Source organism: Bufo gargarizans, chromosome 1 (genome assembly GCF_014858855.1).
Source record: "Bufo gargarizans isolate SCDJY-AF-19 chromosome 1, ASM1485885v1, whole genome shotgun sequence".
NCBI lineage: Eukaryota > Metazoa > Chordata > Amphibia > Anura > Bufonidae > Bufo > Bufo gargarizans.
In genome coordinates this window covers 161678233-161697797 of record NC_058080.1, presented here as the reverse complement: position 1 = coordinate 161697797, position 19565 = coordinate 161678233, and the positions used below count along the sequence as shown (strand labels likewise).

Sequence of the window (19565 nt, the reverse complement as noted above, 5' to 3'; positions counted from 1 at the left end):
AGTAACTCACACTAGTGGAAATCATTTCTTGATTTTTTGAACATAAAGTATTTCTTCAGTTTTTATTCATCCTTTGTAAGCTTTCATTCACATGGTCGTTGCACACATCCCAAAAATAGATATCATAAGAAAAAATGGCTTCCATATTACAACTATACTCTCCTCTAGAAATATATCTTCTATGAGAGTCTCTATGGGGTCTCATAAACTCATGGTTGCACACAGACTGCTCAAAGATTAAGAACTTTGACCTGTAAGTTATTTGTCTGTGCATATGAAACTATCATGTATTTTATTACCCAAACTGTTTTGGTTTCCATTCCCAAGCTGTATGAAATTGAAAGCAAACAAATGTTTTGAACACTGTCTTGTTGTCAGTCCCTGTCATAGAAATAAGTCCTTATTCTACACTTTCATTAGGATGTCATGTGCATCATCAAGGCACACTTCATATAGACTGTAGATGATTATGTGATCAAATGAACATTACCTAATGCAGGTTTCACTACATATCATGTAGAGATCTGAAGTTGATTTTGCTTTTGACAATGCAGTAAAATAAGAATTTAAACTGTAGAGAATTGAAACAGGGTAACAATTTTAAGTGAACATTACCTTGTGTTGTTTAAATTGTTGTGTGCACTGTATTTATGCTGGCAGAGAAAATAAGAGGAAATAAAGGTCCTCATATGTGATGTTTTCAGATATTGCCATTCTAAGTTACCTTGAACAAGCAAGCTCCTGGAATTTCCAATGTGATTGCTACTAGAGAATCAACTTAATTCTAAACTGATTGAATTCAAACTAAACTTTGTGAAAATTCAAGGTGGATCTGAATTTTTGCTGATTTGATTTGGACAGATATTGGGGGATATTGAGGGAGAAAGAGAGAGAAAATTAATTAAACATAAAAAAATGGAAACAAGAAAAAAATATGATACGTGGGAGACCTCAGAGTGTCATACAATTTTAAGGTCAATTGGTGAACATTTCATTCTGTACCTGAATTGAATTGATTGACTGATTTAGCCGAATCAAACCCGAATGAAATTTCAAATAATTCACTCATCTCCCTTTTCTAAAGATTAGCCTAGTTGTCAAGAAGCTATGGATGAATTGCCCAGGATATGTGACTGTTTTAGTGTATTCATTTATGGGCAGGGGCAAAAAAGTTAATTAAATGAAATTATTTATTTATGCAGCAATCTAGGCATTGAATACCCAGCAGTTCTCTGTATTTGTATATAGGCTACCATGCAGTTGAATGAAGATACATCTTGATAGATCTTTATTTGACAGTTAGGTTAACCGAAAAGAATAGCGTGTTGTCCTGTCACTCTTGCAACTCATCAATGCGTTGTGAAAAGTATAGTCCGAAAACTATGTCTCTTATGTATCTTTAGAAATCTTTGGATACATGTTGTAATATATACAGGTCCTTCTCAAAAAAATAGCATATTGTGATAAAGTTCATTATTTTCTGTAATGTACTGATAAACATTAGACTTTCATATATTTTAGATTCATTACACACCAACTGAAGTAGTTCAAGCCTTTTATTGTTTTAATATTGATGATTTTGGCATACAGCTCATGAAAACCCCAAATTCCTATCTCAAAAAATTAGCATATCATGAAAAGGTTCTCTAAACGAGCTATTAACCTAATCATCTGAATCAACTAATTAACTCTAAACACCTGCAAAAGATTCCTGAGGCTTTTAAAAACTCCCAGCCTGGTTCATTACTCAAAACCGCAATCATGGGTAAGACTGCCGACCTGACTGCTGTCCAGAAGGCCATCATTGACACCCTCAAACAAGAGGGTAAGACACAGAAAGAAATTTCTGAACGAATAGGCTGTTCCCAGAGTGCTGTATCAAGGCACCTCAGTGGGAAGTCTGTGGGAAGGAAAAAGTGTGGCAGAAAACACTGCACAACGAGAAGAGGTGACCGGACCCTGAGGAAGATTGTGGAGAAGGACCGATTCCAGACCTTGGGGGACCTGCGGAAGCAGTGGACTGAGTCTGGAGTAGAAACATCCAGAGCCACCGTGTACAGGCGTGTGCAGGAAATGGGCTACAGGTGCCGCATTCCCCAGAAACAGCGGCAGAAGCGCCTGACCTGGGCTACAGAGAAGCAGCACTGGACTGTTGCTCAGTGGTCCAAAGTACTTTTTTCAGATGAAAGCAAATTTTGCATGTCATTCGGAAATCAAGGTGCCAGAGTCTGGAGGAAGACTGGGGAGAGGGAAATGCCAAAATGCCTGAAGTCCAGTGTCAAGTACCCACAGACAGTGATGGTCTGGGGTGCCATGTCAGCTGCTGGTGTTGGTCCACTGTGTTTTATCAAGGGCAGGGTCAATGCAACTAGCTATCAGGAAATTTTGGAGCACTTCATGCTTCCATCTGCTGAAAAGCTTTATGGAGATGAAGATTTCATTTTTCAGCACGACCTGGCACCTGCTCACAGTGCCAAAACCACTGGTAAATGGTTTACTGACCATGGTATCACTGTGCTCTATTGGCCTGCCAACTCTCCTGACCTAACCCCATAGAGAATCTGTGGGATATTGGGAAGAGAAAGTTGAGAGACGCAAAACCCAACACTCTGGATGAGCTTAAGGCCGCTATCAAAGCATCCTGGGCCTCCATAACACCTCAGCAGTGCCACAGGCTGATTGCCTCCATGCCACGCCGCATTGAAGCAGTAATTTCTGCAAAAGGATTCCCGACCAAGTATTGAGTGCATAACTTAACATAATTATTTGAAGTACTGAGAAAATAGGGAGGCTCAACACTCTAGATGAACAGATAACAGTGGGTTCGCTGCTGATTGGGTCACTCACCCAAATGTAAAATGCAAAATTGTAACAAGAAAGAGCAGGCACACCACCTTCTTGGAGACTACACTGCTCCGTGCATGTATACCACACGCCAAGAACATCGGCACTACTGAGTGGTAAGAGTCTCATGGAGACAGACCAATACTGACAAGTAACTTTCTCTTCAACTCAGAAGATATAATTTCAGGAGACTACATACTTATCTTGACTTTTATGTGATATTTCCTTTTTATATAAATTTTTTATCAATTTTATTTTAATGTATTTTATTGTGTATTATTTAGAGTAATTCATTGGCCATTTTTATGTGTAATATCTCAGAATAAAATTTTAACTATCTCATTAGAGTATCTCCAGTAGTCCACTCATTTTCCAGAAGGTGGTGTGCCTGCTCTTTCTTGTTATAATTATTTGAAGGTTGACTTTTTTTGTATTAAAAACACTTTTCTTTTATTGGTCGGATGAAATATGCTAATTTTTTTAGATAGGAAATTTGGGTTTTCATGAGCTGTATGCCAAAATCATCAATATTAAAACAATAAAAGGCTTGAACTACTTCAGTTGGTGTGTAATGAATCTAAAATATATGAAAGTCTAATGTTTATCAGTACATTACAGAAAATAATGAATTTTATCACAATATGCTAATTATTTGAGAAGGACCTATATATATTTATTTTTTTTTTTTTCATTTTTGTGACTTGTGAAAGAATGGAATAGTCTTATGCAGCCTCAAAACAGTTGGCATATTTGTAAATGATCCAATCAAAATGATATTTTTCTTGCACATCCATATAACCAGCTGGCAGATAACTACTTTCGAACTGTGTTTGCAATCATCTGCCAGCATTGCTAACAGTTCCAATATTCTGTTGCAGCCCTGGCTGTCTGCCAATTCCAAACACATTTCATCTACATACAGTATGTGGTCAAATCTGAAATTGATTCTTCCACTCATTAATCTACTTTTAACCACTGAGAACATTCTTTGACAGCATATTTTGACACATTGTTTAATACAGTAATTCATGAATCAATTAAAAAAGAAAATACCAAATGAAGAGTTGGAAATGGGAGTTGAAAATAGTGTGGTGGAGTTGAGCATTTATGTTAATATCAACTGCTCTTAACCCTTTCGCTGACAAGGGTGTTAGGACATTTTGCACCTCTGGTGGCCAGGACAATTTTCGTTTGACACATACAAATAAGGCTAGTTGCAGACTAAGTTTTCTTCCTTTCCGATTCTTGGCTTATTTGCCAGAATGCGGCCGGATCTCCATCAATCTTCAATATAGTGAATGGGGCCGGATGGAGCATTACAAAGCTCTGGCAATGTCGGAGTGCACAGAGGTCCAGCAGGCTATTCATTGGAGGAACAACCTGCTGGATCTATAACGCTAGTTTGCAACTGGCCTAAAACCTAAATTATAAAATATAAAAATCATACTAACCCCATGCCTTATTATTTTCTAGTAGGAGACACCTGGCACAAATGCTACTCAGAACTTTATACACATGGACACTTTCATGCAACTTTGTATCAAAAGTAAAGCTTCATAAACTAGCATAAGCATCATTTATCCATATAGTAACATGAAAATCAATCAAATTGCTGTGAAATCACTGCTTAATCCCTAAAGATTAAACCGCTCCAGCAGAGTCTAAGCTACAGTGATTTAAAAGTGATTTTCAAGCTACTGCACTTCAAGCTAATGCATTTCTTATGAACAGAGGTTTCCCACAGAGTTTTTGCAGTGTGACAGAGATGAGCAAATTTCCTAAAATTCATTTTGGTCCAATAGGATTTGGAAAATGGCAAATTAAAACCTGCCAAAAAACATGCTGCAAAAAAATAATAAAAATGAAAAGGTTCTTAGCCTTTTATACCATAAAAGATAGGAAAATATGTCACACATATGTTTTTATTGCTATTTTGATTGGTTTTGTGGTAGTAGTACTCCTTGGATTGTAAAACATACTGTATATATTGACTACTTGTATTGCAATTTATCAACCCAACACACACACCAACACTTGAAATGCTAGGAAATACCCTGTAAAAAACTTGGGATTATTGTTTGATGGGTTTTCACTCAGAGATTTAAAACAGTACCTTCTGGATTGTAAAACACGCCTTGCACACTTGTATTGCTATTATTCCTCTCTCGCTCCTTCCACACCCACAAATTAACAAATTAAAGGGAGTCTGTCACCTCTTTTCACCAATATATCTAAGAGCACTGTACCACAGAAGATTGCGGACACATTCCAAGCACACCTGTGTGAACTTTGTGTGTGTATCCATGTCCAGGAAAAGCACTTTTATTCTGCTAGAAAACAGCTCCTAAGTGCCCAGCTCTGCTGCTCCAAGTGCTCAAGGCAAACCAGACTGAAGAGGGGAGGGCTGCTTTAGCTGCTCATATCATTCTAACCTTTCAAACTATACCAGAACCACAGCATTATATCCACTATATCAGAATATATAGCCGTTAGAAATCGAGTCAGGAGTGAAAGCTGTTTTTACTTTTACTTTCAGCTGGGCACTTAGGAGCAGTTTTTCAGCAGAATAAAAGTGCTTTTCCTGGACATGAAATACAGACACATAGTACACACAGGTATTCTTCGAAAGCATTTGCAATCTTCTATGGTGTAGTGGTGTTAGTTATATTGGTGAAAATGAGGTGACAGACTCCCTTTAATTGTGCAGAGGGGGTGGTTTGATTTCTGTGTGTGATGTAATTTGCATTTAATTTCTCTGGTAGAAAAATTGCATTATTGCTCTTGCTTGGCATTATTTCTGTAAAATGCTTTTGCTATAATGCAACGTGTTCATCACTGACGGATAGTGATGAGCGGGAGGTGCCATATTCGATTTCGCGATATTTCGCGAATATTCGAATGAATATTCGTGTTATATTCGTCGAAATCGAATATTCGTAATTATTCAAATTATCGCGAATAATATACGAATTTATTTTTTCGCGTATTGCGATTATTTATCTTGATAGTATAAGGCAACGTTCCTATGCTAATTGACTATGGCTAGGCTAATATGTGTATTTTACGAAATTTCGTGATTTGCTCTAACTTCGTCTCTTAGAATATTACGAATATTCTAAAAGACGAAGTTAGAGCAATATTACGAAATTTCGTAAAATACACATATAGATTGTAATTTAGCTAATATAGTGCTATAATCCCTTTTTTGCCTCTAAATTTTTTTTGCCTCTTCTGAACTTAAGTTTTGTAAAATATGTACACTATTAAAAAATATTACTATAGCAGTATATTAGCTTAAATACAAGCTATGTGTATTTTACGAAATTTCGTAATATTGCTCTAACTTCGTCTTTTAGAATATTCGTAATATTCTAAAAGACGAAGTTAGAGCAATATTAAGAACATTTGCAAAAGCCGAAATTGCGATGCGAGTAATATAATACGAAATAATCGCATGAAGATTTCAACTTAGCACTGCTATATTCCATATTCTAGCCTAATATGGAATATAGCTGTGCTAAGTTAGCACTGCTATATTCCATACTAGGCTAGAATATGGAATATAGCAGTGCTAAGTTGAAATCTTCATGCGATTATTTCGTATTATATTACTCGCATCGCAATTTCGGCTTTTGCAAATGTTCTTAATATTGCTCTAACTTCGTCTTTTAGAATATTACGAATATTCTAAAAGACGAAGTTAGAGCAATATTACGAAATTTCTAAAAGACGAAGTTAGAGCAATATTACGAAATTTCGTAAAATACACATAGATTGTATTTAAGCTAATATACTGCTATAGTAATATTTTTTAATAGTGTACATATTTTACAAAACTTAAATTCAGAAGAGGCAAAAAAAATTAGAGGAAAAAAAAAGGGATTATAGCACTATATAAGCTAAATTACAATCTATATGTGTATTTTACGAAATTTCGTAATATTGCTCTAACTTCGTCTTTTAGAATATTCGTAATATTCTAAAAGACGAAGTTAGAGCAATATTAAGAACATTTGCAAAAGTCGAAATTGCGATGCGAGTAATATAACACGAAATAATCGCATGAAGATTTCAATTTAGCACTGCTATATTCCATATTCTAGCCTAGTATGGAATATAGCAGTGCTAACTTAGCACAGCTATATTCCATATTAGGCTAGAATATGGAATATAGCAGTGCTAAATTGAAATCTTCATGCGATTATTTCGTGTTATATTATTCGCATCGCAATTTGCGAAATTTCGTAAAATACACATATAGATTAGATTGTAATTTAGCTAATATGGAATATAGCAGTAAGTTGAAAACGCCACTGACTGGAGCAGCCAGGAAGCCAGGAATCCAAAGGACAGGTAAGAACAACTTTAGAGAAGTGGGAAAGAAAAATATTTAATAATAAAAAAAAAAAAACGAATATTCGAATTCGCGAATATATAGAACGATATTCTAAATATTCGCGAAATCTCGAAATTGCGATATTCGAGAAAAAAATTCGCAATTCGAATATTCGCGCTCAACACTACTGACGGATATAATGCACTGAAAAAAATGTAGTGTGCAGCAGAATTCAATAAGGTGGCAATAAGCTTCTATAGAAACTTCAAGTTTGAAAACAAATAGAAAAAACACAGCTGTCTCTGTTCAACTGAGAAAAAAAAGGAAATGTTCTTAAAAATGGCTTCTTTTGAGGTTATGCAGCAGCTGCAGCTGGTTTATAAGATAGTAACTGCAACTAGAAGGCACTGCCTGTGCCAACCATAGTTACTCACTGAAAGTCTTCCCTGCTCAAATTTCCTATGCTACACAATAATTCTTCATTCTTGTCTTTCCCTTCAGTGTCCTAGTTGCTAGATTAGAAGCTTTACTGTGACTGTACACTGCCCCTAAGATTGTTTCTGCCAAAGACTGCTACACCCATGCACCCTCATTCAGTGTCCAACACAGAATAACATTCTGCTCATTCTGCTAGGGCACTTTGTGTCAGGCGCAGCACTATGAAGTGCCTTTTGCGCTGTGGCATTAGAAGAATTTTGGTATCTCTGACTTCTAGTCTAACCAGACTGTCTATTACTCTGTAATTTCTCTAGCACCGGTCTATGGAAACAATAGGTTTAAAGAGCACACCAAATGCTTGAAATAACTTCTTTATTAACTTCAACTTTTCTTCATATAACACTGCTGCCTCCGCAGCAGATAGTCCATATACATAACATGTGTTGAAAAGATATCACAAAATGATGGTATGATTAAGATGGTGGTTTAACTGTTCAATCTTGTCATTCAACATAAAATGGTGGATATATTTCTCTCTTGAGTATCTGTACTCTCACTTTAAGTTATTTAAGCACTTTATGATCTCTCTGAGAGGTATATCTGAGGTCTAACTAATAGTTCACTTGCAGTATGCAGTTAGCAGTTACTATTTACAGATTGGTTGAGTATGATCTGGTATGGTTGTATGCAATTTGGATTTCAATATGGAATCTTAATGCTTGTGATTGTATGCTTGCAATTGTAGCTTACAATTTGAAACTTGCAATTAAATTTGTATGGTTGCAATTGGTGGAACTGTAAGTAAATATATATATATATATATATATATATATATATAGTTCAGTATACAGTTCTAAAGACAATACTAACAATATGAACATTCTATAACTTGTTTTAAATACCTAAATTGGCCTCTTGTTCCTATAAAACTCAGCTCTCAGAGGAGTGAATGCCTCTAGACTTCTGCCCAGTAACAACAGATTAACACTATGCTTTCTGTTGTTTCTGCTGTATCACTAACCTGTATTACTTACCTTACATTACAAAATGAATCTTAAAGGCATATTATCTTGTTCTGCTTCTGTGAACACAAACTATAACAATAATATGACATCCAAAATATGATGTCACAGTAAATAACTCTGCTTTTGTCTAACACATAAACATAGGAACTGTATTAAGGCTATTGGCAGGTTTAGCTGTATACACATATAAGCTATACTAGCAACCTAGGACAGGTCTTAGTTGGCCAGCTACACATCCTCCAAAATTACCTATAATTATATGTTCTTAGTGGTAGAACTTAAACATGAATTTGAGGAATTTTCCATCAGGTTCTCAACTTCCAAGTGTCTTTTATCACTCTCAGAACAACTAACTTCTGTATAGGACGTTCCAACTTGGGTGGAGTAGTGAAATGTTTTCATTTTTTGTCAAGTTTTGAGTCTCATATTTGTAACACCACTCTTCTTACTAGTTTGTCTTCATCCTTTTGAACTTCTAGAACTTTGGCCAATTTCCATTGACTTCTAGGTAAATCTTATTTCACTAACACTATGTCACCAACTTGGACATTTCTTCTGGGTGTTTGCCATTTACTTATTAGCATAAGATTGGCTAAGTACTCTTTCCTTCATCTATTCCAAAACTGTTCTGATAGATATTGAACTCTTCGCCATCTCCTTCTGGCATATAAATCCTCTTTGGTGAACTTGCTAGGCGGTGGCTGTATGTAATCCAACTTAAGGTGAAGTAGATGGTTGAGAGTTAAAGGGTCCAAACTTGTTGGATCGTTGATGTTATCAACTGTAAGTGGACGACTGTTAACAATGGCATTACTTCATAGAATAGGGTCCTAAGTGAAGCATCATCTATTCTTCCGCCGTTATTTTTCAACACTGAACTTAACACATTTCTCACAGTTCTGATTTGTCTTTCCCAAACTCCTCCTGTATGGCTTGCATGTGGAGCATTCATGTGAAAATCACACTGTTTCTATAAGAAATACTCAGTTACTTTTTCTTTATCGATCTTTTAGAGCTTTCTTCAATTCATTCTTTGCTCCAATAAAATGAGATCCTTGATCAGATCTCAACTCTCTGATGGTACTGCTAATGGCTAAGAAACATCTCAAGGCGTTGATGAATGCGTCAGTTGACATATCTTCTAACATTTTCAGGTGAATCACTCTGGAGCTTAGACATGTAAATATTAGTCCATATCTCTTGTACTCATTGTGGTTCTGTTTGGTGATGAATGGGCCAAAACAATCCATTCCACTATAAAGAAATGGTGGTGATTGTTTACCTCATCTGCCTGTAAATCTGCCATTCTTTGCTCTTCGGTAGGTCTATATGCCATTCTGCAGACTACACATTTACTTATATACTTTGCTATAACTTTGCTTCCTTTCGCAATCCAGTAACCACCTTCTCTCAAACAGCTTTGGGTAAAGCTTCTTCCTTGATGCAAGGATATGTTGTGGTAGTGATCAATAATCAATCTTGTGAAGGTAGAGTTTTTGAGTAGAATTGCTGGATGCTTCACTCTGCTAGGTAACGATGCATTTTCCAGTCTCCCTCCCACCTTTAGTACACCATCCTGCAGAACAAGATTAAGCTTGTACAATGGGAGGTTGTTTGGAAGCCTTTTAGGTTCTTTACTAAGTCTCTTCAACTCTTCACTGTAGAATTTCTGTTGAATGAGTCTTATGACTGCTTCTTCAGCTTTCATTCTTTCTTCTACATTTAACAATTCCTTCTTTCTGATTCCCTTTGCCAAATGTTGAATTTGAGCTACTACGTTTATGACTGTATTCCATTTTGAACATCTGACTAGTCTTTAAAGTATGTCATCTTGATACTTGGCAGCAATGTTCAATGTTTGTGCAACTTTTACTTCTGGCTCACCCATAGCCAATTCTGTGTAACTATTACTGGGTGTGATTTCCTTTTCCTAAAGGAACTCTGGGCCTGTGAACCAATTAGAATTTTTCAATTCTGTTACATTCAGGCCTCTTGAAGCATGATCTACTGGGTTATGCTTTGTGTCAATGTGATGCCAATGTTCCGGATTTGTTTTTTCCAGAATTTTCTCGACTCTGTTGGCGACAAAGATATGGAATCTTCGAGCTTCGTTGTTTATGTATCCTAGGACAATTTGTGACTCTGTCCAAAAATATTCTCCATCTATTTTCAATTCCAATTCTTCTCTCAAAAACTTGCTTACTAATGCTAAAACTACGGCTGCTGTCAGTTCAAGTCTTGAAATTGTCTGAATACGGGTAGGTGCAACTCTGGCCTTCCCCATAACCATGGCACAGTGTATCTTTTCTTCTCCTATCACTCTGATGTAGGAGCACTGACCATAACTATAACTACTGGCATCTGAAAAATAATGCAGTTCTATTTTCTTGCTTTCCGAAATCATGAGGTACAAAACATCTGGGTTTTCAAACTTTTCTCAAGTTTTGCAAGTCTCTTATCCAACTCTCCCACATTGGCCTCAAATTTTCAGGTATGGGCTCATCCCATCCCAACCTCTCTCTGCATAATTCTTGCAGTATTTCTTTTGCTCTGAGGATTACTGGGGCCAAGAATCCCAATGAATCAAATATATAATCCACTGCGGAAAGAATGGTTCGTCTAGCTGCAAATTTCTCTTCAATAGATACTTCAAAGAAGAACTTATCGTTCTCTACATTCCATCCCAATCCAAGTATGTTCTGAACTGGAAGATGATCATAATTGAGATCTACATTCTTCATTGTTACTGCATGTTCAGAGTCACTGATGGATTCCAGTACCTCTGTTGTTTGAGATCAATTTGTGAAGGCGCAGGTTTCCTCCTGTGCCATAACTCTTGGCTTTCTTTCACTAGTTTGATTGCAGATTCTGTAGACTCTAGACTTATGAGACCAACATCTACATAAAAGTTTTTCTTTAGAAAATGTGCTGCTGAAGGGCAATCCTTTTCATTCTGATTGGCCAGGTACTTCATACCATATTTGGCGCAACCTGGAGATGATGCTGCTCCAAACAAATGTACTTTCATTCTGTATTCTTCTGTATCTGTAACTCCATCCTCCCACCACAGAAACCTCAGGAAGTCTCTATCTTAATTTTTCACATGAAACTGGTGGAACATCTTTTCAACGTCACACATGACTGCTACGGGATACTTTCTGAATCTACAGAGTACTCCAGGCAGAGTGTTTGGAAGATCTGGTCCTTTTAGTAGATGATCCTTCAATGCAACACCATTGTTCTTTGCTGAGCAATCAAATACTACTCTAATCTTATCTGGCTTCTTTGAGTGGTAAACACCTTGATGTGGGATGTACCACACTTCTTCTTTAGGTTCATTATTAACTTTCTCTGCATGTCCTTCTTCGAGGATGCCTTCCATGAATTTCAAATAATAATTCTTGAGTTTGAGATCCCTTTCCAACCTTTTCTTCAAACATTTCAATCTTGCTAGGGCAAGATTTCTGTTGTTTGGCAGACAAGGTCGTTCTCTAAAAGGTAAGGGCATTTTAAGATGACCTTGTTGATTCTGCTGAATACTTTCTTCTAGAGTGTGTATGAACTTTGTCTTCTTGAGATACTCTTTTCTTTAGAGCTTATGTCTGCAAAGTCAGATTCAAGGATCTTGATTACTTTTTCTGGACTTACAGTTGGTAACTCTTGGACAGATATTCGATGACACAAATCTCAATGTCTTCAGTTTGTGATCTGCTGTTTTCCTCCAACAACATCCTATCTTAGATCAGTTTGAACAGCATAATCCTCCTGTAATTACCTTTCGGGGTACCAAGGCTTCGGGACAATCATAGCCTATCAACAGTCCAACACCAAACTCCTTCAGCGGGGACATTTCATGAGATATGACAGGTAGATAGTCCCATTCATTGGCTGTTTCTTAGGTAGGTATGCGATCTCGATCTAAAGGTATATTGTCTTTTGTATAAGCTGGAGGTAGATCCAATGTGCAGTTTGAATGAAGTCCTTTACCTCTCAGTCCTTTGACCCTTTGACTGTTCACTAATGTGCCTCTCCCCGTCATTGTGGTGAGTTTGAGCATCACTGGTTCTGTAGCCACTTGTAATTTCTTGAAGATTTGATCAATGAAGGTGACATCACTCTGGGCATCCAGTAGCGCATAGGCGTATACCTTCTTGTTCCTCCTTTTAGAATTTAATATGCACACTGGTACAACCATTGATGTACCATCGCTTTCTCCTTCCCTCACTCTACAAGGTACTTTCTTTCCTTTCTCTATATGTAGGTATTGAGGATTTATCTTTTTTTGGAAGTTCTTCATGTAGTGGTGTAGGATGGCGTCCTTTGCAAACGCTGCATAGAGCCTTTTTCTTATACTCCTTGGTAACATGGCCTTTTCTTAGGCATCTGAAACACAGTTGGTTATCCAGCACACATTTTTTCTTTTCTTTTGGGGACTTTGCCTTCAATTGTTGGCACTTATGTATGGAGTGGTTCTCTCCTTAGAACATACACTTGAAGGTAGTCTGACGATTTGTCGATTCTGTCTGTCTACTGATCCCAGTAGTGACTTTGAACTTGCTCTAGTAGGTATCTAGACCTTTAGCTGCTGTGTTGGTTGCAAAGCTAGTTGCTCTTGCACCTCTTATCTCTCTTGCAGGCCTTTCTTCTAAGTATTTTAAGACGTAAGATGATGTTACTGGATAACATGCTATCCGTGCTTCCTTATTGATGAACTCAGAGAACTCTTTAAAACTTGGGAAGATCTTGCCTAGGTCTAACTGTTCAGTGACATAGCGATTCCATCTAGAAGCCACTTCTTCAGGTAGCTTAGTTCGCATCCTGTGGTTTTCTAGATAGTCGTTCAGTACTTGAACATGTGGGATGGCATTGCTGCATGCTTGCAGGAAATCTCCATACTTTTGGAGTCTGAAGTGTTCTTAAGGACCTATTTTAGGTCAGTTATTCCGTTTCTCACTAAAGTCTTATTGTACTAAGAAATGATAACCCTATTTCTTTCATTACATTTTTCCCAAGCTTGCTTGTAGGCTTCTTTGTCTTTTCTATAGACGTTACCTTCAAGAACTTCCTTGGCTTCTCCACCAACATATCTATGAAGGTAGAATAACTTGGACTGAAGCAATGATGCTCAATGATCATTTCAAAACTTGTCTTCCACTCTATGAACTTCAGTAAGTCTCCAGAAAATACAGTGGGTTCAGGAACGGGAAGTCTAGCTAGGACTGTTCTCTGTGGCCTTGCTGGGACAATGGTTGTAACATTCTCCTGAGCATTGCCGTGATATCTAGGATTAGAATCACCCGGTTCTTTTTTCTCACTTAATTCTGATTTAGGTGAGTCCTTCAACTTTTCCGGTAGAGAGAGAGGGTAAATTCACATACCATTTTCCTAACACTGGACTAGGCCTTTCTTTGTTTTTATGAGCAGGGATCGAAGGATAATAACTTATTTCTTCACTACATGCAGGAGATTTCCTTTCATTCTCCAGGGCATATGAAGGAAAGTAGGAGTCTGTTTCTTCACTTAGTACAGATTTGAACCTATAACTACTCTGACTCATATTCTCCTCATGTACTCTGAGTCTGGCTTCTATGATCGTAACTTCTTTCTGCCTTTCAAGACCTCTGAGGGCAATAGTTTCACTGTGGCAGGCGCAGCACTATCAAGTGCCTTTTGCGCTGTGGCATTAGAAGAATTTTGGTATCTCTGACTTTTAGTCTAACCAGACTGTCTATTACTCTGCAATTCTGCTTCTGTAAGCACAAAATATAACAGTAATATGACATCCAAAACATGATGTCACAATAAATAACTTTGCTTTTGTCTTTAACACATAAACATAGTAAGTGTATTAAGGCTATTGGCAAGTTTAGCTGTATACACATATAGGCTATACTAGCAACCTAGGACAGGTCTTAGCTGGCCAGCTACACACTTACCTGCTTGCTGCCCCACTGATTGGCTTATCTAGGCTAGCTGTCAGCCTGTGAGCCAAAAAATGGCAAACTCTCCCCATACTTCCTCTCAGAGTCATGTCAGCATCCTTCTTCTTCCTCTTTTGTGCTTTTTTCCATCCAACAAGTGCAGTAAAATAGCAATGAGTGCCGTTTTATTGGATTCTTCTGCTTTTCGTTAAATTTATGACTAACCCAGTAAGTTTCAAACCAGTTTGCTCATCATTAGTGTAGAGCTTAGTCTGATGTTAGGGTCTGCCTTGAGGTTCTCAGAGTTTCATTGTAAGAAACATAAAGTGTTGCACCTTCCATTACAGGATGCTTATGTCCAAGTCAGCTAGAGAAGTGCAGTGTAAGGAGCATTGCTTACCCTATTAACTATCTATACAACCATGTCTCCTGTAAAACCACCAACACCAAGAGTACCTCAACTGCCACCAGGTAGGGGAACCCCAAAGCCAGAGAGTGCCCCCACAGGAAATTACATCTGAGCCCTTCCCATCATTGCACTACCCAGGAGATAGACAGTGGGTGAGTACTACAACCACCATTCTTGTTATTTTAACTCTCCTCCTCCTCTCCAGGGCTTGCTGCACATGCTCTGACAGCTCACTTAAGGGACACATGCACACAGTTTTACATGATAAGATTAGACATGGCATTTTAGCAGATGACATAAAACATAGTAGTAGTAGATATAGGGCTCAAAAGAGAGGGAGATGCTAATTCTCATATAATAAACTCAGAGGAGTGTTGACTGGCTTACAACGATACTCATTGTGCATACTCGGCACCGTCCATAAGGAAAAATACTGTAGTACCCCAACCAAGGCTTGTCAGGCAGCTCAGCACATTTTCATTTCTTAGCTCTGCTAAAGGGTAAAAGCTGGGATCCTGGTATGAGACATTCAGTATTACTTTCTTTTTGGAGACTAGATTGCATGTTTATATTCCAGAGAAGCATTATATAGGGATGCAAGTCATCCTGACATGTTGGATATCAGTTTCTGGGCCAAATCCACACTGATGTCAAAATATTCTTGCCTAATTGGTGCTTGGAGTTTTTCACAATTTCTGTGTTTTTATTTTTAACTTTTTGAGGATTGACCACATGTTCGCAATAGGATTGAGATCTGGAGGGTTGCCTGGCCCATAATGTCTATGTTTTGTTCACTAAGTCACTTAATTATTACGTTTTCCTTGTTAAATTGTGCTCTACCATGCTGGAAAAGGCATTGCTCATCACTAGGGATGAGCGAACTCGAACTGTATAGTTCGGGTTCGTACCGAATTTTGGGGTGTCCGTGACACGGACCCGAACCCGGACATTTTCGTAAAAGTCCGGGTTCGGGTTCGGTGTTCGTCGCTTTCTTGGCGCTTTTGTGACGCTTTCTTGTCGCTTTTTGAAAGGCTGCAAAGCAGCCAATCAACAAGCGTCATACTACTTGCCCCAAGAGGCCGTCACAGCCATGCCTACTATTGGCATGGCTGTGATTGGCCAGAGAACCATGTGACCCAGCCTCTATTTAAGCTGGAGTCACATAGCGCCGCCCGTCACTCTGCTCTGATTAGCGTAGGGAGAGGTTGCGGCTGCGACAGTAGGGCGAGATTAGGCTGATTAACTCCTCCAAAGCACTTGATTAATTGATCGATCTGCAGCTGTGGATCATTGAGCTGCTGATACTCAATTGCTCACTGTTTTTAGGCTGCCCAGACCGTTTGTCAGTCACTTTTTTCTGGGGTGATCGGCGGCCATTTTGTGTCTTGTGCGGTGCTGCGACCAAGTGCATCCAAGCTGCGACCAAGTGCATTTAACCCTCAATGGTGTGGTTGTTTTTTGGCTAAAGCCTACATCAGGGTGAAGCTGTCACACCAAGTGCATTTAACCAGCAATAGTCTGTTTATTTTTTGGCCATATACTACATCAGGGGCAAGCTGCGCCTGTCACCAAGTGCATTTAACCCTCAATGGTGTGGTTGTTTTTTGGCTAAAGCCTACATCAGGGTGAAGCTGTCACACCAAGTGCATTTAACCAGCAATAGTCTGTTTATTTTTTGGCCATATACTACATCAGGGGCAAGCTGCGCCTGTCACCAAGTGCATTTAACCCTCAATGGTGTGGTTGTTTTTTGGCTAAAGCCTACATCAGGGTGAAGCTGTCACACCAAGTGCATTTAACCAGCAATAGTCTGTTTATTTTTTGGCCATATACTACATCAGGGGCAAGCTGCGCCCGTCACCAAGTGCATTTAACCCTCAGTAGTGTGGTTGGTCAAGCTATCACACCAAGTGCATTTAACCAGCAATAGTCTGTTCATTTTTTGGCCATATACTAAATCAGGGGCAAGCTGCGCCCGTCACCAAGTGCATTTAACCAGCAATAGTCTGTTGATTTTTTGGCCATATACTACATCAGGGGCAAGCTGCGCCCGTCACCAAGTGCATTTAACCCTCAGTAGTGTGGTTGGTCAAGCTGTCACACCAAGTGCATTTAACCAGCAATAGTCTGTTCATTTTTTGGCCATATACTACATCAGGGGCAAGCTGCGCCTGTCACCAAGTGCATTTAACCCTCAATGGTGTGGTTGTTTTTTGGCTAAAGCCTACATCAGGGTGAAGCTGTCACACCAAGTGCATTTAACCAGCAATAGTCTGTTCATTTTTTGGCCATATACTAAATCAGGGGCAAGCTGCGCCCGTCACCAAGTGCATTTAACCAGCAATAGTCTGTTCATTTTTTGGCCATATACTACATCAGGGGCACGCTGCGCCTGTCACCAAGTGCATTTAACCCTCATGGTGTGGTTGTTTTTTGGCTAAAGCCTACATCAGGGTGAAGCTGTCACACCAAGTGCATTTAACCAGCAATTGTCTGTTCATTTTTTGGCCATATATACTACATCAGGGGCAAGCTGCGCCCGTCACCAAGTGCATTTAACCCTCAGTAGTGTGGTTGGTCAAGCTGTCACACCAAGTGCATTTAACCAGCAATAGTGTGGTTATTTTTTGGCCATATCCCAGTCTAATTCTGTCACTAAATCCATACCGGTCACCCAGCGCCTAAATACTAGGCCTCAAATTTATATCCAGCTAAATCTCTCGTTACCGCTGTCCTGTTGTGGCTGGGCAAGTTATTTAGTGTCTGTCAAAGCACATTTTTTGTTATGGGTTGAAATACAATTCCCAATTTAGCAATTTCATAATTTAGTGGTTTCTGCTATATCAGAGCTATTTGAAATCTATCCCTAAAAGGGTATATAATATTCAAGGTGCACATAGGGTCATTCAGAATAACTTCACACACACGCTACTGTGCATTTCCAAGTCTAATTCTGTCACTAAATCCATACCGGTTACCCAGCGCCTAAATACTAGGCCTCAAATTTATATCCCGCTAAATCTCTCGTTACCGCTGTACTGTTGTGGCTGGGAAAGTTATTTAGTGTCCGTCAAAGCACATTTTTTGTTCTGGGTTGAAATACAATTCCCAATTTAGCAATTTCATAATTTAGTGGTTTCTGCTATATCAGAGCTATTTGAAATCTATCCCTAAAAGGGTATATAATATTCAAGGTGCACATAGGGTCATTCAGAATAACTTCACACACACGCTACTGTGCATTTCCAAGTCTAATTCTGTTAGTAAATCCATACCGGTCACCCAGCGCCTAAATACTAGGCCTCAAATTTATATCCCGCTAAATCTCTCGTTACCAGCTGTCCTGTTGTGGATGGGAAAGTTATTTAGTGTCCGTCAAAGCACATTTTTTGTTCTGGGTTGAAATACAATTCCCAATTTAGCAATTTCATAATTTAGTGGTTTCTGCTATATCAGAGCTATTTGAAATCTATCCCTAAAAGGGTATATAATATTCAAGGTGCACATAGGGTCATTCAGAATAACTTCACACACACGCTACTGTGCATTTCCAAGTCTAATTCTGTCACTAAATCCATACCGGTCACCCAGCGCCTAAATACTAGGCCTCAAATTTATATCCCGCTGAATTTGAATACAATACATTGGGCCAAATAATATTTTTGTTGTTGTGGTGAACCATAACAATGAGGAAAACATCTAGTAAGGGACGCGGACGTGGACATGGTCGTGGTGGTGTTAGTGGACCCTCTGGTGCTGGGAGAGGACGTGGCCGTTCTGCCACATCCACACGTCCTAGTGTACCAACTACCTCAGGTCCCAGTAGCCGCCAGAATTTACAGCGATATATGGTGGGGCCCAATGCCGTTCTAAGGATGGTAAGGCCTGAGCAGGTACAGGCATTAGTCAATTGGGTGGCCGACAGTGGATCCAGCACGTTCACATTATCTCCCACCCAGTCTTCTGCAGAAAGCGCACAGATGGCGCCTGAAAACCAACCCCATCAGTCTGTCACATCACCCCCATGCATACCAGGGAAACTGTCTCAGCCTCAAGTTATGCAGCAGTCTCTTATGCTGTTTGAAGACTCCGCTGGCAGGGTTTCCCAAGGGCATCCACCTAGCCCTTCCCCAGCGGTGAAAGACATAGAATGCACTGACGCACAACCACTTATGTTTCCTGATGATGAGGACATGGGAATACCACCTCAGCATGTCTCTGATGATGACGAAACACAGGTGCCAACTGCTGCGTCTTTCTGCAGTGTGCAGACTGAACAGGAGGTCAGGGATCAAGACTGGGTGGAAGACGATGCAGGGGACGATGAGGTCCTAGACCCCACATGGAATGAAGGTCGTGCCACTGACTTTCACAGTTCGGAGGAAGAGGCAGTGGTGAGACCGAGCCAACAGCGTAGCAAAAGAGGGAGCAGTGGGCAAAAGCAGAACACCCGCCGCCAAGAGACTCCGCCTGCTACTGACCGCCGCCATCTGGGACCGAGCACCCCAAAGGCAGCTTCAAGGAGTTCCCTGGCATGGCACTTCTTCAAACAATGTGCTGACGACAAGACCCGAGTGGTTTGCACGCTGTGC

At 39.2% G+C, this 19565-nt stretch overlaps 1 protein-coding gene across 2 annotated transcripts in view; it reads left to right on the top strand.

The window, feature by feature from the left end:
* Positions 1 to 19565, top strand: part of NPY5R (neuropeptide Y receptor Y5) — a 235923-nt gene that overhangs the window by 136098 nt on the left and 80260 nt on the right. The window lies entirely within an intron of this gene.